General features: G+C 40.0%; 2 protein-coding genes and 1 long non-coding RNA gene across 5 annotated transcripts in view; 1 reads left to right on the forward strand and 2 right to left on the reverse strand.

Moving 5' to 3' along the window:
• Positions 1-21,839, forward strand: part of si:dkeyp-14d3.1 — a 592,968-nt gene that overhangs the window by 477,560 nt on the left and 93,569 nt on the right. The window lies entirely within an intron of this gene.
• LOC141375881 (uncharacterized) overlaps positions 1-21,839 on the reverse strand; it is a 215,957-nt gene that overhangs the window by 87,149 nt on the left and 106,969 nt on the right. The window lies entirely within an intron of this gene.
• LOC147842761 (uncharacterized) overlaps positions 1-21,839 on the reverse strand; it is a 159,261-nt gene that overhangs the window by 26,629 nt on the left and 110,793 nt on the right. The gene's annotated exons all lie outside the window — the stretch shown is intronic.

Consider the following 21,839-nt stretch of genomic DNA (forward strand, 5'->3'; position numbering starts at 1 on the left):
TGGTCTAAAAAATAAGGCGTTCTGAGGCGCATTGCTATTATGAGAAACTATAATAGATTTTTCAATAGACCAAAACAAAGCTGGTCTAAAGTCGAGCGCAGAGCGCGTAAGTTATGCGCCTCGCTTACACACTGCTTAATACACACAAGTTGTAGAGCAATACGCAAATACCTTTACAAATGAAAAATAATTAAAATATTAAGGATATATACAGGATATAAATATAAAGGATTAAAATATTACAAAACATATTATTGTCTAGCCTACCTAAATAAATAAAAAATACTGCCTTCATGCCTTCTTCATCTCTGGAGGCTTTTTTAGTTCATTCATAACAACTTGTTTTTGTTTAATGTTATCATTATTAGCAGTATTATTAATTAAATCCATATTTATATTTGTTTTATTAAAAAAACAAGCTTAGATTTGCCCACCTGTCAGGTTTCAGACCATATGGGGCACAGCATGTGTATTTGGATCTAACTTTTTTAACTTTTTTGAACACACTTTGTTATTATTGTTCATTTATTCTTTTGCTGGAAATTAGAACTGAATTTAGAAACAGTTTTGAAACAAATCTTTGCGCTTAACAAACAAAATTAATTATGTATAGGCTAATGGATATCTGTGCAAACAAGGTTTCCCTATCCACAAGAGCGAAAGTAAAAGTAGATTATGAGATGCCTTATCTCTCATTCTCGCGCTGTAGATGCTGTGTTTAACTGTTTTCTTGCTAGTGAAATGCTCCGTTTTTCCACTTACACTTACTTTACGCCATGTAAATATCAAATGCGCTTATGGCGCGACGCAACTGACTCTTAAAGGGAATGGGAGATGAGACTCTCTGATTGGTTTATTCTCAAAACACACTTATAATAACTCATTAAGAAAATAAGCTCAACCCTTTTAGACCATGCGACATGGCGCAAAGCAATTTTTTATATTCGCAAAAGTGGATTCTGACAGCCCCCTGAAATCGTTTGCGCCCTGCGCTTTGCATTTTGCGCATGGACCGTCAAAACACAGCCCATAATGTTGCTAAAAAGAAAACAATTTGGTGTATTTGGTGTAATATATTTTCTCGATAAAAAATTTAACTTTTGCAACATGAAGTGAATTTTTTCCTATTTAATAATATTTATTTGGAGATTATTTGTGTTATATTTTTGTTTATTTAAATTAAACTCATTGCCTTGGAATTATAAGATTCTATCTGCATTCTAAATGATTTTGAGATACTGAGCTTCAAAGTTTTGGCATTCCATAGCAAACAATATGTGTGTACCAGTTCTCTTTCATATATTAACATGGCAGAGACCCTAAATGTACTCTAAATGTAAACTATCAAAGTTCTCTTACATTTGCAGAATGTGTAAAAGAACAGGGCAAATGCAGATAAAACCTTCTAATTCTAAAGAGTCATTTTCTTAAAAAAAATTAAAAAGGGTGTTTTAACTATAGGTTGTTGTTTGAGAAAGTTAAAAATTTGCTTCTATAACATTTATTTAATGTTTAGGATGAATATGTTTATTGTTCAAATTAAGCATACAAGGCTGCTAAATATTTTATCCAGTGCAGATGTTAATTTTATGTAATTAATGTGGTAATGTTTATTGAAGTATATGCTTTTTATAAATTATTGAATTTTATTTACTGATTTATAAGCCCATAAATTCAATTAGTATTTGCCCTTAAGGCTTAATATTAAATTTAAAGACTTTAAAAGAAAACAGACAATGAGCAAATGAGCTTAATAAACACTGAAAAATGTTTCACTGACTATATATACACATAAATAAAAATGTTTCACATTTGATATATTACTTTTTTAATAACTGTTTTTTAATAATTCTTTTTCAACAGAGTAAAATTTACTATTTCATCTCAATGTAAAAAAATGCTTCTAAATCATCAAATTTACACACATATTTTCAGTTTCAGTTTTTTTCTCAATTTTAAGAAACTACTTTTTCATTTTGGTATTTCCCGCTGTCAGTGGAGCAGTCATTCGGAATGACAAAGAAAGCTGATCCTGATTGATCCTCTTACGTGAATTTGAAATGCTGATTGGCTCACAGAAAGAACCATATTGAGTCAAGCTAGAGTTTGACTTTGTAGATAATTTTTTAAAAAAAATAAAAAGTCTTAAAATGTAAACAACTTGAAAAAAAAAACATCCCATAATGTAAACAATTTGTCATTTAAAAAGAATATGTGAATAACTCAATTTTGACAAAAATGTCAGATAGAACCTTATAATTAATTCTAAGGTGACGGTTTATTTTTATTTTTCTTTTATTCCAATGAACAAAGTTTTTAAAAATTAGATTTGGGTCAAAATGACAAAAGGCATGAATCATGGTCTTTCATAATATTCCATTACATTAAAGAGCCCCTATTACGGGTTTTTGAAAATGACCTTTCATGTAGTGTGTAACACAGCTATAAGTTAGGTGAAATATCTAGCTAAGGCTTAAATCTGAAAGTCCACAATGTTTAAAACTATTGATTCATCTGTAAAAGAGTCGACTCATAAAGGTTCAAATAAATTGTTTTGATAACAAGTCTTTTGATGTTTCGACGTATCATCGATACGAAACTTAAACCCATCCAATTGTTGTGCACGCAAACCCTGGCTTTATTTTAAACCCCTGGCTCTGCCCACAAACACTGTAGCAGATCCCAGTTGAATCAAGTCATGTAGACACTGTGCTCAGCTGGATATTATTGGAATTGTGAGGGGAACGTTAGAGTTATTTTCTCTACGCAAAGATGAAACTGTGAAGTCAGTGGTTGAGGGTTTTTTTCTGTCAGTCATTTGTTAAAGGAAGGATCAGAAAAGACTATTGATGTGTGGAATTTTGTCAGAGCTCGAGAGGAACTTTACAGTACACAGTTTATGGACCAGTTTCTTCCTCCAGTTCACAAGTGTAAGTGCGGTTAAAATGGTTGCCGCTTTGTTTTCTCTAGCTCACAAATTATGTATTTACTTGTGTTTTGTGCTGCTTTGTTTACGGTTTTACATGCGTTTGTGAGCTCGCGTTCCATTGCCATTTGTCGTTGCTATGGCCACCATCAGCTTTTCCTACACACATGCAGCGGTCAAGTTTCAGAAAAGTTCAGCTTTTGCCACTGTGTGCATTAATGCTAAATGTGTGTCATTGTTTTTACTTACAGTTAAGATTAGAGCAATATGCTGGTGTGTAACTGCATTGATTTCATGCACTCCTGCGTTGGGCTCACACACATACCTGGCAACATTTGTCCCTGAAAATTAAGAAGACCAGGGGGGTTAGGTGCAGGGATGAGGTGTCTGAATAACACTGTTGATAACAGGGTACTGTGTACTGTGGTGATAGTTACTATGAAGCGTGTTTCAGGCCGCTACTGCGATCAGATCCTGCGATCATACCAATGTTGCCGACACGGGGGTTTCACAGACCATCCCAAAATGCAGAGGACTGGTGGTGGTGGTGGTTGGGGAGTGACGTTATGGGAGTTTTTCGGGATAAATAACAAAACGGGAGTTTGGTGGAAGATGGGTCTGAAATGAGGGAAATGGGTCTGAAATACGGGAGACTCCAGGGAAAAACAGGAGTGTTGGCAGGTATGCTCACAAATACACTTAGCACCCTGACTACTTCAATATTGTTGATAAGTCGTGGTTGGCATTACATTCTGTCTCACGCTGAACGCTGTCAACTAATCACAACAGACTGTCATTGGTCCAATCAAATTAGCATCACGCTAAGGAGGGGTTTGGGAACGATTCATATGGGAGTTGCTGGGATAATTCGATAAAAATAGATGCATATTTTAAGACAATTAAAGTGTTTTCTGACCTTGCATGCATATTAGCCTATTGTTGGAGTGCCCCAAAACCAAAATATGACCCTTTTTAATTTATAATAGGGGCTCTTTAAACAGTTTTCAGGATCCTAGAAGTGCTTTTATTTAGCCAGGGTGCTAAGAACACCCCTACTATTTTCGAAGGAAAGTGATTTTTAATCTGAAGGATGGTGTTCGCTGACAGAACAATATAGTATCCCCGTCACTTTACTGGGGCAACAGAACCCACACAGACCACAGTATCCAATCTAGGTTCTGTCCAGTCATAGCCCTGCTTAGCTTCAGAGGGCTACTATGTGAGAGCCACACCAAGGTAATTGACAGCTCTGGTGTGAAAGGTGTAAATAGGTCTTTAATATGAATATCTCTTTGGATTTGAGACTTTAGTCTTTGAGATCTCATTTTTGCTTGAACAGCCCATAACACTTCAAAGACAAAGAAAATGAAATTGCATCTTATGACTGGTTTAAAATTAAAATATAGATTAAATTGATATTTTATGTAGTTAGCTTTTGAGTGCTTTCATAACCTACTTAGGGTTTAAGTGAATGAAAGCACTTTGCCATTGCATGTAATTTTATACTCACTTCTATTATCTTCGAAATATGTTTAAAGTGTTCTGCTGAGTGTAGTGACAAGCATTTATGACAAGTAAAATATACACTTACCAACCACTTTGTTGGGTTCACCTTGCTAGTACCTGGTTGGACTTCTTTTTTCTATAATTTGTCATGACATAGATCCAGCACAGAGCTTTAGGTCCATACTGACATGACGGCATCATGCAGTTTCTGTAGACCATTAACTACACACCCACTATGCAGATTCGCCATTTCCAGCACACCCCAAAGGTGTTCAGTTGATATATGATGACTGTAGAGGTCATTTGACCATAGCGAAAATCAATATATTCAAGAGACCAGTTTGGGATCATTTGCATTTCCTGACATGAGACATTATCCTCTTAATAGTGGCTATTGGATGAAGGTCACATCACTTTAAACAATGATTGCTTGGTGTTAAGCAGACCAAAGTCTGTCAATAAAATATCCATCACGCCATTACCAGCAGCTTGAACCAATAGTACAAATCAAAATTGATCCATGCTTTCTTACTGCATCATCAGAATTTAGCAGCAGAATAAATGTGTGAGCAGAACTTGTTGTAATGAGTGGTTATTTGAGTCACTGTTGCCCGTTTAAATCAGTCTGGCCATTTTCATCATCTGACCTTTGGCCTTAACAAGGTATTTTCTCCAAATGACCAATCTCTGTAAACTCTAGAGATAAATGTAGACGAAAATCCCACTAAATCAGCAGTTTCAGAAAAAAAAAAAACTTAACCTTATAAATAACCAAGCCATTTTACAACCACTTAAATCACCTTTCATTCCCATTTGAACTTCAGCTGATTGTTTTGACAATCGGCCCCCTCCAAATGCAATATATCACCCTCCAAAGGCCATTTTAGAGTAAAAACAATCATGACGGCCATATTGAAGTGTTTTTCCAAACTGAAGTGCTCAAAACTAGTCATTCAAAGGGACCTTCGGAATGAAATATTTCAAAGGGTACAACTGATGGACACTTTGAGCTCCCATGATCCTTTGCGCAGGGTAGTTGCACACTGCATTCCAATCAGATCATCTCTATACCCCAATCCCTTAAAGGCAGTGGCTCCTGGGGGTAATTTCATACAGGAATGAGTCCTTTGGAAAGTAACATGCTGAATGTCTGCATGCCTAAATCCATTGAGCTGCTGCCATGTGATTGGCTGATTAGACATTTATGTCAACATGTATTATGTCATTATATACAGTGATCAGCATAAAATTGCACAATTTATTTTCTGATGTTAAAATAGGATTTAAATCCCTCCCACTTTGAGGCCCACAGCAACCTGAAATAGGAGTGCGGTTTGCCCACCCACCGTATTGATTGACAGCCACGTATTTACATGTCTTGTTAGTAACACATACAATTATATCAACAAGACAGGACGTGCACAAAGCAACTGAGATTAAAAGATCTGTTCAGCTCGCTGTGATCATCAATCATCATCAAATGTGATCAAGAATGAGTTTAAAACGATTTTAAATAAGTGCATGTTTGTAAGGAATTACAGCGATTTTACCATCTTTATCACCACAGCCACATGTCAGTACAATTATAAAAGAAGACACTTCCATCACAGTTCGTGGACTTAAATCTGGTTTATTTTGTACATTAACATAACGGATGTCCATACAGCAGTGTATATTAACGTGCATCCTGCAAATTTGCTGTGTAAAAACAGTGCAAAGTTAAAATTAACATGTTATTTTATGTTCTAAATTAATATGTTTGATAGGATACTCTTCAATAATATAATGTATGTAGGCATACCCATTAGATTAGTTAGTACCAAAGCCAAAACTGGATCCCAGTCCAAAAATGAGTACATCCAAATTAGTATGTTGTGGTAAAAATGATTAATAAAATGTTAATATAATATCCCAAATCACATGTTTATGCTCTATTCTACTTCATTCTGTAGTATAAATAGTATAAATAGTGCATTCACACTGAAAACTCTAATAATAATAACATTTACATTTTACATTTAGTCATTTAGCAGACGCTTTTATCCAAAGCGACTTACAAATGAGGACAATGAAGCAATTTACACAACTAAGAGCAACAATGAATAAGTACTAAAGGCAAGTTTCAGGTCTGTAAAGTCTAAGAAGGGAAGTGTTAGTAGTGTTTTTTTTTTTTTTTTTTTTTTTGTACAGTTAGTGTGATATTCAAATAGGCAATTGCAGATTAAGAAGTGAAGTGGAGACTAAATAGTTGAGTTTTTAGTCGTTTCTTGAAAATAGCGAGTGACTCTGCTGTTCTGATGCAGTTAGGGAGTTCATTCCACCAACTGGGCAGATTGAGCGTGAGCGTTCGCGAAAGTGATTTTTTCCCTCTTTGGGATGGAACCACGAGGCGACGTTCATTCACAGAACGCAAGTTTCTGGAGGGCACATAGATCTGCAGAAGTGAGTGCAGATAAGAAGGTGCTAGGCCAGAAGTCACTTTGTAGGCAAACATCAGAGTTTTGAATTTGATGCGAGCAGCAACTGGCAGCCAGTGCAAACGGACTAGCAGCGGAGTGACATGTGCTCGTTTAGGTTCATTGAAGACAACTCGTGCTGCTGCATTCTGGAGCAGTTGAAGAGGCTTGATAGAGTTAGCTGGAAGCCCAGCTAGTAGAGAGTTGCAGTAATCCAGTTTGGAGAGAACAAGAGCTTGAACAAGGAGTTGAGCTGCATGTTCAGATAAGAAGGGTCGGATCTTTCTGATGTTATAGAGTGCAAATCTGCACGATCGAGCAGTTCTAGAAATGTGGTCAGAGAAGTTTAGTTGGTCATCAATCGTTACTCCAAGGCTTTTCACCATTTTGGATGCAGTAATGGTTGCCCCATCCATCTGGATTGAAAAGTTATGGTGAAGAGTCGGGTTGGCAGAAACTACAAGCATTTCCGTTTTTGCGAGGTTCAGCTGAAGATGATGATCTTTCATCCAGAGTGAAATATCCAACAGGCAGGCTGAGATACGAGCTGGAACCGAGGGATCATCTGGATGAAAAGAGAGGTATAGCTGGGTATCATCAGCATAGCAGTGGTAGGAGAATCCATGTCTCTGGATGACTGGTCCTAGAGATGATGTGTAGATGGAGAAGAGAAGTGGCCCAAGAACAGAGCCTTGAGGTACCCCAGTGTTTAGATGCTGTAGGTTGGACACCTCTCCCCTCCAAGACACCCTGAATGACCTGTCAGAGAGGTAAGATCTGAACCATTGTATAACAGTGCCCGCAACGCCCAGTGACTCAAGCGTAGATAGCAGGATCTGGTGGTTGACAGTGTCAAAAGCAGCTGACAAGTCCAGCAAAATGAGGACTGATGATTTAGAGTCTGCTTTAGCCAGTCTGAGATCCTCCACGACCGAGAGCAGGGCAGTCTCAGTTGAGTGGCCTTTCTTAAAGCCGGATTGCTTGTTGTCCATGAGATTGTTTTGAGTAAGAAAGTCCAGGACTTGATTGAACACTACTTTCTCCAGAATCTTGGCCATGAATGGAAGCAGGGATACTGGTCTGTAGTTTTCAAGTAGCGTATGGTCCAGGTTGGGTTTCTTTAGCAGTGGGGTTACCCTAGCCTGCTTAAATGTAGTGGGGAATAAACCAGAGTCAAGAGATGTGTTAATTATGTGAGTCAGTGTTGGTATGACTGCAGGAGAGATGGCTTGCAAGAGATGAGAGGGAATGGGATCGAGTGGACAGGTGGTTGCATGGCTAGATAGCACAAGTTTGGACACCTCAGACTCAGAGAGCTGAGAAAAAGAGGTGAGTGTGTGTGGTGTTGGTGTTGTATCTTGCGTGTTTGTTGTAGGTGCAGCAAATTGAGCACTGATTTTTGCAGTTTTGGTGCAGAAGAATGTAGCAAAGTCATCAGTAGTAAGTGTGGAGGATGCGGGTGGAGGAGGAGGATAGAGGAGGGAGGAAAATGTTTTAAAAAGTAGGCGAGGATTAGTGGCATTGTTGATTTTCAGACGGTAATACGTCTGCTTTGCAGAAGTAACCTCAGCTGAGAAAGAGGACAGAAGAGTTTGGTATGTTAAGAGATGTGCAGGATTTTTAGTTTTCCGCCAAATTCTCTCCGCAGCCCGAAGTTTTGAGCGATGCTCACGGAGAGCATCCGAGAGCCAGGGTGCAGGAGGACTGGCACGGGCTGGCCTGGATGCAAGAGGACATAATCGGTCTAGACATGATGCTAGTGTGGAGCAGAGTGTATTAGTGGCACTGTTCGAATCAAGTGCAGTGAGTTTGCGAGATGGAGGAAGAGAGTCTGATACAATGGTGGATAGTCTATTGGGTGAGAGAGATCGTAGGTTTCTGCGAAAGGTAACCAGTGTAGGAGTGTGTGGCGGCTCAGGAGTAATGTGGATGTTGAGAGACAGAAGGAAGTGATCAGATATTTGTAGTGGAGTTACTATTGTTTGATCAGTGAAGCAGTGTCGTGTGTAAATAAGGTCTAGCTGATTACCTGATTTGTGGGTAGCAGAAGTAGGTGCTCTTTTTAGGTCAAAAGAGGCAAGCAAAGTCTGAAAGTCTGCAGCTTGCGGTTTGTCAACGTAAATGTTGAAGTCACCTAGCACCAATAAGGGAGTGGCAAAATTAGAAAAAGATGAGGGAAGAACATCCAGTTCATCTAGGAAGTGACCTAATTTACCTGGTGGGCGGTAGATGACAACCACATTTATGTAGAAGGGGTGGATAATGGTGACTGCATGAAATTCAAAGGAGCTGATTGTTGGCAGGGACGGTATCAGAGTAAATTTCCATTCTTTGGAAATTAGTAGTCCAGTCCCACCCCCTCTCCCTGTCTGACGAGGAGTGTGGGAAAAAGAGAAATTAGCAGAAAGAGTAGCATGTGTAGCAGTGTCCTCCGGCCTCAACCAGGTCTCAGTTAGAGCCATGAGATTATAGTCAGAATATGTAGCTATGGAGGTAATAAAATCAGCCTTGTTAACAGCTGATTGACAGTTCCAGAGGCCCACGGAGAGAGAGAGTTGTGAAATAGTAGATACATGTATTGAACGAAGGTTGTGAGGATTACGCCTGCAGCGTACCTCCCGTGTTTTGCGAGTGTTAGTAACAACAGGAATTAGAAAACACATAATAAAAGTGCACTGACAACAAAAAATAAGTGTAAAGTAAAACAATACAGTAAAGTACTCAAGTGCTTTGTCGGTGTCTTTGCTCGGTGGAGTCGCGCAGGTAGAGTCGATGGTCTTTACCCTCGTCGGTCTTCACACGAGGCGGTCTTCACACGAGGCTGCCGCGGTGAACTAGTTGTTTATATAACCCCAAAGCACTAGCTGATTGAATTCAGCTGGACACGCCTCGAGAGTCAAAACAAGGGCCGAAACTGAGGCGGACGACGCAAAACCGCGTCTGCGTTCGCTACACAAGCTCTTATAGTAACCAAGGAAACAGTGGCTAAACAACTTCTAGTATTATACACAACTGAAAGCAAGTTTAAATGTCCTACAACTTTACACAAACAGCTGGAAACAAGTCCTCAAACCATACACAACAACTGAAACAAATCTTAAATGTACTTACAGGCTGCTGGTCTAGATGCTGCTAAAGTGCTTCTCCTAATAAGTAATTAATAATAAGTGCACTTTAAATACCCGGATAATACCCTTATTCAACAGTTAAAAAGAAATGTGGAATGTTGGACACTGCAAACACTCAATGCCACGCTTCCTTTTTAAAATCGTACATTTTTGTACGACTGAACTCATTCGAATTCATAAGAATTAGCCACTAAACTGACAAAATGTAAAATACTTACATTCCCTCGTGAGATCAGCCTGCAAGTACTGTACATAGTTTATAGTGGGCCATTTTGGACGCAGCTATGCAAAATATATATACTTTTTTTTGCAATAAGTAATTTAAATTTAGATGTATTATCTGAAGATGCTAGGTGATCAAACACTTATTTTAATGGATATAATGGTTTAATAAAACTAGTAGTAGTCATTTATGCTGAGTACCGTATATATGTAACATGTGTAATATTTGTATATAACAAACAATGATACATTTTCAATACAAATTTATGTATTTATGTATTATGTACAGAGTTATGTGATCAGAAAAATATTAATCTGTAAACATTTCTGTATTTTATATGAGGAAAATCAATATGTGTTATGGATGTGACTAAAAAAGTTAGCGAGTTTGCAGTATACAACATACTTTGCAGAAATTCTGTGGATTAAACTGCACAACCAAAAAGAAATAATGTTAATCAAAATAATAGGAGTTGGCTTTCTATAGAAAAAAAAAAAAAAAAAAAAAATATATATATATATATATATATATATATATATATATATATATATATATATATATATATATATTGATTTTATTTTATTTAACATTTTTGCATTTATGAGGAAAAATCTTAGTTATGGATGTGACACTTCTCCGTTGTGGATGTGAAATTGCCACTTGTGTGACTTTGGTAAATGAAATATAATTGTTTAAAAACATTGACCGAGACATTTAAGTACTTTTACAGTACTGTAAAATACAAGCCTAGACACACAAACAAAAATAAAAAATACAAATATAATCTAGAAAGAGCTTCACTATTTTGGTCAAAACTTTTTTTTTTTCATGGCAAGGTTGACATTAGCATGGAATTGCTCTATTACATTATGAAATGTATTACAAATCTATTATATTGAAATTTATTATCTGGTGTATTTTCAGTAATAATGAGTACATTAGTATTAAATACATAGGTACAATTACTTTTTCACAAAGTTCTCACTGAGCGTTTTGTATGTTTTTGTAACTCTTGGATTGTTTTCGAATGCTTTCAGCTGGATTTTGGTCACGTTTGAGCTTAAATTCATTCATAGCGTATATAATTATGATATGTTTGATTATGCATGAGAGCAAAGCTACTAAAGCTTGTTTCTAAACAAGATTGGATTGTATGATTTTTTTTCAAGAGATGATAATTTGAGTCTGACAGGCCTATTAAGTTGAGTTTGTTTAGACATGAAATGCTTTCATTTTAAATGACCTAAAAGACTTATGCGCAATCAGCTTCCACCGTGGGAGTGATTTGATGCTTATCAACATTCGTAAGAATGTTTTAATTGCTAATTTCAATGTGTTTATTCACAGTATGAAAAAACAGCTGTGCTTCAGCCAAAACTCTGTCTTTAAAGCATTAACGGCTTTGGTCATATGCAAATGATCAAAACGTTGTATATGTTTTCATAGATGGCTATAATCCAACTTTTGCCCTAAAATGTTATTCATATTCATGAGTAAAAGTTTTAGCTTGTCCAAATTCCTGCTGAAGCTGAATATGTGCAAATTATTCCAGATACGCTGTGAAAATGGAATATGCGAAGTTATTACCTTAAGGAGTCATTTCCACCTGATATTACCCTTAAAACGAGTTTAATCTAATGCAGTCAGGCTGATTCACATATTAAAAACCCAGGTTTTAAAGCAGGTAATTTAGATGTCACAACATGAAGCACATATTTAGGTTATAGTCAGATTATTCCTTCAGCTTCACATCTAACTTTGCACTGTTAACTTTACGTATGGCAGACAGGGGGGTGTTTTTTAAACCGTTCATTATTCAGTGACGCTTGAGGTACAGAAATTACACACTGCAGCAGCAGAGGATCTCCTGTATGTGGCCTGGCTAGAACAATGCAAAGCGGCACACTATTTGTTACCTGAAGTGTGAAACCACTACAACTGGTGATAAAGTCTATGGTATACATTTGACAAATTATTATACGTTTAATATAAGGTTTTGAAATATTTTAATCCTTAAATTTTTAACTAAGTTTGCAAATTAGAATTTACTTCAACCCCTTCCACAGCGCCCGACAAGGTCGCACTCAGGTGCTGTTTTTTTCCATATGTCAATGTTTATGAATAGATTAAATCAAAAAGGACAAGAGTAATATTGAAAACCTCTACATCAGTTTAAAGCTACATCCCCTAAGCACCCATTGCAGCTAGTTGTTTTTCAATGGAAAGCTTATAAAGAATGTATTTGCTAAATTTGTGTAAGTTTTGCAGAAAACGATTATTAGATATGGCGTACATATCATGTAATAACAACACACACATGCATTCATTGCTGTGCATCACAGTTTATTTTGAAAGGTAGGAGTCCACAGAAAAATATCCCATCAAGCACATTTAGTCCACAATAGTGTTGAATTATGGATGGTTATTTATTTGTTTATGTCACCGTTTCTGTCAGAAACATATAGTTTACACCGTTTTACCATGGTACTCACACGTGAAAATGCCATCTGTGGAGTGAAAGACCAGTCCATGTCATAGCTTACAGTGTTACAGATAAAATGAGACCACAAACTAAATAAAAACTCCAAGTTATAGATACTAAAATCTAAACAGAGCTGAGCGTTTTGACCGTCTGCATGTCTCTCGGTCATTTGCTATGGATCAGTCACAAAGTTCACTTCCCTGAAGTTTGACTGACTGAGAATTTAGCCAATGGCTGCATGATTTTCATGTTACAGGACACTTTTTGCTCTTACTGGCTGCAAAGAATTGTCAATCATTACTCGATGCACTTGCCCCCCTGCATGGAGTGCCCGCACAGCTGCACAGCTGCTATCAGCTCAAGCTAATGGCAGAGCGGCTCATTTGCAAAAAGAAATCATTTCATATAGAAATCATTTCATGTCACATTTCTTTATATAGCATTTTAGACCATTAAATTGTTTTGAAGACATTAAATTCTTTCTCCAGAAACTCTAAGTTACTTAGTTAATGTTTTTTTCAGTATTTTTGCACTTTTGTTTGTGTGAACGGCTGCTATGATCGCCAGCGATCTAGCAGTTACAGATCATTGAAGTACTATCTGCTACTGATATGAACTATAACTACAAGAAGTCTTTGCACTTATCTTTCCACAATTATTCGGTTTACTGTTTATGATGTTTTGCTGCATGGCTTTGCCTTGGATTACTTGCATGCTAGCAGTGGGCATAGCGAGGCTTTGAGAGCAAGAGAAACAGTCAGCAAAACAGAAGTAAATGTGTCGAAGTTTCGAAACCAGGGCTTAATTTGTGCTGGCACCTCTGAAATCTAATCCGGCACCTAATTTTTACCGATCCCTTTCCTTACACGCACACGCACATCTCTCCCCACTCTTCACTTTCTTCTGCGCCTCCCCAACCCTCTTGATTTTCATCTGGGACAACTCCATCTAGCCCCCCCCTCCACCTCCCTCCTCCACCAAACTGTCTGCGCGATACCCTTCTCCAACGGTGCCTTCCACACCCCTTCCTTAAGCCACAACACCCTCCTAGTCCGTTACACCAGCGGTTCCCAACAAGGGGGTCCCGGCCCACAAGGGAGCCTCAGCGAGTTCCGTAAGAATGATCATGTTGACTTAGTTCATTTTATCCCCTAGCTCAATGATCCTCAACCACAGGCCCTTAGACCAGTCCGTAGATTAATTGGTACCAGGCTGCACAATTTCTGTTTTATTTATTATCTGAGTCTAAACTATCTTTTATTTTGAGAAATGATCGCATTCTCTTGCTTACATTTTGGTCACTTGAGCGCCCAAATTTAACCTACAAGCAGCAAAATGAGTTGGAAACATCTTTGAAAAGTCTTTGAAAAAGTTTCTTTGCTAAGGGGGAAAGGCCCAGTGAACGACCCACGAACTGTCAAGGAATAGATTCGCAACCCATTTTTCAACGAATAAGGTGAATGCACCACGGCTGTGCAAGATCAACTGTTGGAGATCGCAAATGATGGTGGCCTTTTAGGGGCCATTTGCACATCACATATTTCTAGAATTTGCACAAGTTTTTTGTTTCCAGTGGAGGTGCACAGCTTGTGTGCACAAATCCTGTAAGCGCAACGTGAGTCACATGACAAGAATTGACTAATCAGCTTCAGCTTGTATGGAATATTCACATTTCGGTAAGACTAATTTTCTCAGACAAACCCAGAACACACAAATTCTGCAGTGCTTTGTAATTTTCTCCATAAATAAAACTTGTATCAGAGTGACAGCAACCTACAACTTTTGAAACACTGAAACACCCTGACCTCCCGCACCACCCCGGTCCACGGTAAAATTGTCAAACGTTGGTGATAAAAATATTGAGGACCACCTCCATAGCTGGCCAAAAATTAACAAATTTGTAACCTCCACTGAAAAGGCAGTCTCACTAATTCACCTCGCAGCAATCCTCACACTAATTGGTAGAGCATAACAAATAACATGCAAATAGTTAACTGTAATAGCCTGTATTATTTTTTCCTTTATACACCAGTGTGAATACTGATATTGTCACGACAATAGACGAAAAGGATCCTATTGCAAGTGTTTATTAACTGAAAATGAAACAAAGGATATCAATGGAGTGAACTGGATACAAGAAAGTTCAGAACGAGAGCCACGGGTCACAATGAAGACATCAATGAACAACGAAGGATTCTGGAAAACAACAGACAGAAACAAGACAAACAACGGACTGATAACCAGAACACACCACATGAGGAAATATATAGCCAGGCAAATAAGGACCAGCTGGAAGATGATTAAGTCAGCTGATGACATCAGCTGATCCAAAAGCACGCTGTCAACATAAAAGGTAAACAAACACACACCCTCACACATGACAACACACAAGGCAAGATACATAACATACAGGAGGAACACACAGATCCATAAACCGTGACAGTACCCTCTCTCCTAAGAGCGCCTCTTGGCGCTCACAGAAGAGCTTACCTGGCGATTGTAATCATCGATGAGAGAATGATCCAATATGTCCCTTGCAGGAACCCAACTCCTCTCCTCTGGACCGTAACCCTCCCAGTCCACCAAGTACTGGAATCCTCGTCCCCTCCGTCTCGAGAACTGGACTGGAGTAGGCGGATTAATGGCCGTATGAAAAACGGGCTTCAATTTAGAGACATGAAAAACGGGATGAATTCTCCTGTACGCTGGAGGAAGTTTGAGGCGGACTGCCACTGGACTAATGATTTTAGTGACAGAAAACGGGCCAATGAATTTAGGTGCAAGTTTATTACATACGGTGCGGAGAGGAATATTTCTAGATGAAAGCCACACTTTTTGACCGACAACGTAAACGGGAGGCTTAGACCGGTGGCGGTCGGCTTTAGCCTTGGTGCGCAAACCTACTTGAAGGAGGGTCTCTCTGGCCCTGTTCCAAGTACGTCGACACCTCTGGACAAAGGCGTGGACGGAGGGAACCGCGACTTCAGATTCCAGACTGGGAAATGCAGGTGGCTGGTACCCTAGACTACACTCAAACGGAGAGAGGCCCGTGGCAGACACTGGTAATGAGTTATGTGCGTACTCAGCCCATGAGAGCTGCTGGCTCCAGGAGGATGGATTCTGAGAGACTAAACATCGTAACATACGTTCAAGATCTTGGTTGGCTCTCTCTGTTTGACCGTTACTCTGAGGGTGGAAACCAGAAGAAAGACTTACAGTCGCCCCCATTAAATGACAAAACTCTCTCCAAAATTTAGAGATGAACTGAGGCCCCCTGTCAGAAACCACAATTGTCGGGAGGCCATAAATACGCAAGACATGGTCAATGACAGCAGCCGCTGTCTCTCTGGCTGATGGTAATTTGGGCAGAGGGATAAAGTGAGTGGCTTTCGAAAACCGGTCCACTACGGTCAAAATCACCGTATTCCCGTTGGAGGGGGGGAGACCCGTAACGAAATCTAGCGCAATATGGGACCAGGGTCTCGATGGCACTGACAGCGGCTGAAGAAGTCCAGCGGGAGGGCGATTGGAAGTCTTAGAAACAGCACAAACTGAGCAAGCCAACACAAATTCCCTTATGTCACGAGCCATAAGTGGCCACCAGAATCGTTGTTTGACTAGAGACAAGGTACGACTCACCCCAGGATGACAGGCCAACTTGGAAGAGTGACCCCAACGTATGACGTCAGACCGTAAATCCTCTGGCACAAATAAACGACCCGGTGGGCATCCAGGCGGAGGCGTTACCCCTTCTAAGGCCATGCGGACCCTTGACTCGATCTCCCAGGTGACAGCAGAGATAAAAAGTCTGCGTGGCACAATGGCTTCAGGAGATGATGCATGCTCGGAGTGATCAAAAATTCGAGAAAGTGCATCAGGTTTAACATTCTTGGAACCTGGTCGGTACGAGATGGAAAAATCGAAACGTCCGAAAAATAAAGCCCACCGTGCCTGCCTAGAATTCAATCTTTTGGCGGATTGGATGTACTCCAGATTTTTATGATCGGTCCAAACGATAAAGGGAACCCCTGAACCCTCTAGCCAATGACGCCACTCTTCCAACGCAAGCTTGACAGCCAGCAGCTCTCGATTACCAATATCATAATTTCGTTCTGCATTGTTGAGACGATGAGAAAAATACGCGCAAGGATGCATCTTGTTGTCCGAGGAAGAGCGCTGGGACAGGATAGCACCGACCCCCACCTCTGATGCGTCAACCTCCACCACGAACTGCCGTGATGGATCAGGGGCAATGAGAATGGGGGCTGAAACAAAGCAGCTTTTCAGTCGGTCGAATGCAACTTGTGCTGCATTGGACCACCTGAACGGAGTCTTGATGGAGGTTAAGGCAGTCAGAGGCGCGGCGAGCTGGCTGAAGTTGCGAATGAAATGCCGGTAAAAATTGGCAAAACCAAGAAACCTCTGCAGGGCCTTGCGGGAGTCTGGGGTTGGCCAATTTACCACAGCCTGAACTTTCTCTGGATCCATGCGCATCCCCTCGACCGACACGATATGTCCCAGAAATGGAACAGACTGTGCATGGAATACGCATTTCTCCGCCTTGACATAAAGCCCATTCTCTAGCAGCCTCTGAAGCACTCGCCTGACATGTTGAATATGTTCCTGGAGAGAATGAGAAAATATCAGTATGTCATCCAGGTAAACATAAATGAACTGATCTAGCATATCTCTCAACACATCATTAACGAATGCTTGGAAGACTGCAGGGGCATTGGAAAGACCGAAAGGAAGAACGCAATACTCAAAGTGCCCCCTGGGGGTATTAAATGCAGTCTTCCATTCATCGCCCTCTCGAATACGGACCAAATGGTAAGCGTTGCGGAGATCTAATTTTGTGAAAAAGGACGCCCCCTGCAGACGTTCGAAAGTAGAAGACATCAGCGGCAAAGGATAAGTATTCTTCACCGTGATAGCGTTCAGCCCTCGATAGTCAATACAAGGACGGAGGGAGCCATCTTTCTTTTTCACAAAAAAAACCCCGCCCCTGCTGGTGATGAAGAAGGACGGATGATCTTAGCTGCTAGAAAATCAGAAATATATTTCTCCATGGCCTCCCTCTCTGGGGCAGAGAGCGAATAAAGTTTGCCTTTAGGCGGAGACGTACCTGGCAATAACTCTATAGCACAGTCATAGGGATGATGTGGAGGCAGAGAAGCAGCTCGAGACTTACTGAACACTCTCTTCAGGTCGAGGTACTCACTGGGCACGTTTGACAGATCCATGTGTTCCTCCTGAAAAACAGAACGAGACACAGAAGAACAGGCAGACAACAGACACGTAGCATGACAGCTCTCACTCCAAGAAATTATTGATTCCTGCCTCCAATTAATATGTGGATTGTGCATTACCAGCCATGGATGCCCAAGGACCACTGGAGTGACAGGGGCTTCTGTTAAAAAAATGAATAATTTCAGTGTGGTTACCAGATGTGATCAATCTTATAGGACCAGTGGAATGAGTAATGGAAGGAAGAGAGGACCCATTGAGAGCATGAACAGATATAGGTTGCGAGAGAGAAATTACAGGAAGTCCAAGTCTTTGAACTAAATCAGAGTCAATAAAATTTCCCTCCGCACCAGAGTCAATAAGTGCTTTAGTAATAAAATTCCCAGATGACCACTCCAACTTAACCTTCAAAAGTGTGGCTGCAAGAGAGGATTTGTCCAAAGATACCCCACCCGTCAGTAACCTCTTACCTACTGACGGGCTCTGGCTTTTACGGGACAATGAGCCGCGATGTGATTCGCACCAGCGCAGTACAAACACAGCCCCTCGCTGCGGCGTCTGCGCTTCTCCTCCAGCGACAGCCTAGAGCGGCCCATCTGCATGGGTTCAGGTTCCGAGAGGGGCGTGTCCACTGGACCCGGAAAAACAGTAGCAGCCGGAAGAGGGGAGTTCTCCAAGGCGTGTGTGTGTCGCGTGTGTCTCTCACGGAGCCGAAGACGAGAATCCACGCGGATGGCTAAATCAATGAGTCCATCCAGGGTTTTAGGAAGATCCAAAGCAAAGATCTCGTCTTTTACACGGTCTGCTAGCCCGTGGAGAAAGACGTCCCACTGTGCCTGAGCGTTCCACTCACTCTCTGCCGCCAGGGTGCGGAACTCAATGGAGTAGTCAGCAACACTCCGTTGCCCCTGCTGCAACTCCGTGAGCATCCGGGCCGCCTCTCTGCCCGCCGCGGCTCGATCGAAAACCTTTTTCAGTTCCTCCGAAAAGGCTTTAAATGTTGAACAACATGGGAGTTTCTTCTCCCACACAGCTGTTCCCCAAAGCGCCGCTCTTCCAGTGAGAAGCGTGATGGCAAACGCTACTTTCGATTCCTCCGTGGGAAAGGAGGAAGGCTGCAAGGAGAAGTACAGCGAGCATTTCGCCAAAAAGGCACGACACAACTCCGGTTCTCCGGAGTAGAAGGCTGGAGGTGGAAGGCGAGGTTCGGTAGATCGAGCAGCTTGATCAGACACGGACACTACCGGTGGACTAATGTTAGCTGCAACAGGCTGCTGGACCACCCCAGCAGTATGAAGACTTTGCAGCTGTGTGGTGAGTTCAGACACCTTATTTACCAACGCTTGGATAGCGCGACTGGTGTTGTTCATCTGCTCATCTTGCCTATCCATGCGTGTGGTGGCCTGCGTAACAAACTCCTGCAAGCCGGGGATACTGGCTGGATCCATGTGTGATCAGTCCGTTCTGTCACGACAATAGACGAAATTGCAAGTGTTTATTAACTGAAAATGAAACAAAGGATATCAATGGAGTGAACTGGATACAAGAAAGTTCAGAACGAGAGCCACGGGTCACAATGAAGACATCAATGAACAACGAAGGATTCTGGAAAACAACAGACAGAAACAAGACAAACAGCGGACTGATAACCAGAACACACCACATGAGGAAATATATAGCCAGGCAAATAAGGACCAGCTGGAAGATGATTAAGTCAGCTGATGACATCAGCTGATCCAAAAGCACGCTGTAACATAAAAGGTAAACAAACACACACCCTCACACATGACAACACACAAGGCAAGATACATACATACAGGAGGAACACACAGATCCATAAACCGTGACAGATATTTTCTTATTGATTGTCAAATAGGGCCAGTTTAAAGGTCAGAAGTTTCGTTTTTTTTAGTTACAAATGGCCTACTAATATTTTGCTTTTTAATTTTACATTAGGCTATTATTTGTGCATAAACATATCTAGATATAGTAAAAAACTTACCGTTTCTTTGAAAACAAAATTTTTTGTCATTCTTACTGTAAAATTATATGAGTGATAATATCATTAAATGTTAAGGGGGGCCTTGTAATGTTTTCCAGGGGAAAAGGGGGTACATCAAGTCATAATTTCAGAGTATTTGTACAAGTCGTCAGTCAAACTTGGGCCATTTGTAGCTGTATCTGTGTACATGCACGATCCACTAGGCTACATGAGATACAGTGTTTTCCGACACTGTTAGGCAAACACATGACCGAAATGACTGATGATTTGAATCGTTTTATTCATAATAATAATGATGATGATGCTTGCCAAAGTAATATAAACAATATAATGGATAAACAAACAAACAATTAAATAAGTAAATAAATGAATAAATAAATAAAATCTTCTGTTCAATCGTCATTATCTGTCATCTGTTCAAATTGTCTTTTTCCATCTTCAAGTATCATTCTTTCATCTGTTTAATTTCTACCCAGATATGCCAGTATTTCAATTCATTTTACATTAATAACAAAGGCACACTATGAAGAGGCATAAAATAAAGCACTGCAGCTACTCAGTCAAACCTCAACTGACCATGTGAAAAAATTTTATATGAGACAGGAGCAGAATGACAAATCATTTTGACTGAAAGAATTCATGTTAAATATACAAGTGTGACGGCACAGCTAAATAATGGATCTCTGGGCGTACACACTAATGCATAATAGATTTGCTTGGATCATAATCACTGTAGTGGTTTAGAAAGATGACTCGTTTGAAATGAATTTCCTCTGTCCTTGGAGAGCGATGCTCGATCTGCGTGCTAAAGAACCCGATAGTAAATGAAGGAGCTGGATGATATAAAGAGTGTGACAGATTTGAAAATATTTCGTTCTCCCCTGAGATTGAAGCCAAAGCTATTTTCTCCCTATATCATGACCACCAATTTGGATAGTGAATCATTATGCACCATATTGGATCATTTTCTCCTGATTCATTTAATACAGAAGCCCATCAACCTGCCTGTAGCCACAACAATAGACAAAAAAAGTAAATGTAATGCATAATGAACTAAATGACACTTTTTTCTTCTTTAGAATGGCAGTGCCTAAATTCTGAATGACTCAGTTTTGCTGCATTGTATTACTTTCTTACATGCTAAATAGAAAGTGTTGCTGTAATAAAACTTTTATAATAATGATATGACAGATTGTGAATATGAATGAGACTTTATACATAATTATGGCAACTGTCATTAAGCGTCATTCGCTCAGTTATGTCATTTTAGATGCAAAGGTGACAATGTTTAAGATGTTTTTTTTAAGACAAATTAACTATTAAATACATGTCTTTGTTATCTCAACATGGCATTACTAAGTAAGAAAGGCTCCATTGGAAAATATACCACTGTATACATTTCTGTAGAGCGCAAATAACGTAGCCAGAGCTACGTATTGCTGCATTTTGTTTTAAAATCAGTGCTACTGGGCGGTATGGTGTCTCCTGTTTCTTTTCACACTACCAACTGATCGTTTACCTCCATGTGGAGTAGTCCTAAGAAAAGGCTGCGTATTACTACCCACCCAACCCAAAATTAGTCAAAGAAATGACAAAAGTCTTTGTTTCTTTGATTTGTTAGCAATATTTAACATCAGTTACTTATAACTATTGACTTCCACAGAATGATAAACAAATATGGAAGTCAGTGGTTAAAGGGCCATGAAACCCCCTCGTTTCAGCAGGGTGTTTTTACACCTCTACTTTGGAAAAAGTCAGAAAAGTGGGGGTGTCTAGCTCTGTTTAGGGGGGAGTGTCGGAGGAACTAAAGTGGGATGGTGTGGGAGTGTCTATTTGGGCACGCGCGAGTTTCAGTCAAAATACACAGGA

This window comes from Danio rerio, chromosome 8 (assembly GCF_052040795.2).
Source record: "Danio rerio strain M-AB ecotype USA chromosome 8, GRCz13ab, whole genome shotgun sequence".
NCBI lineage: Eukaryota > Metazoa > Chordata > Actinopteri > Cypriniformes > Danionidae > Danio > Danio rerio.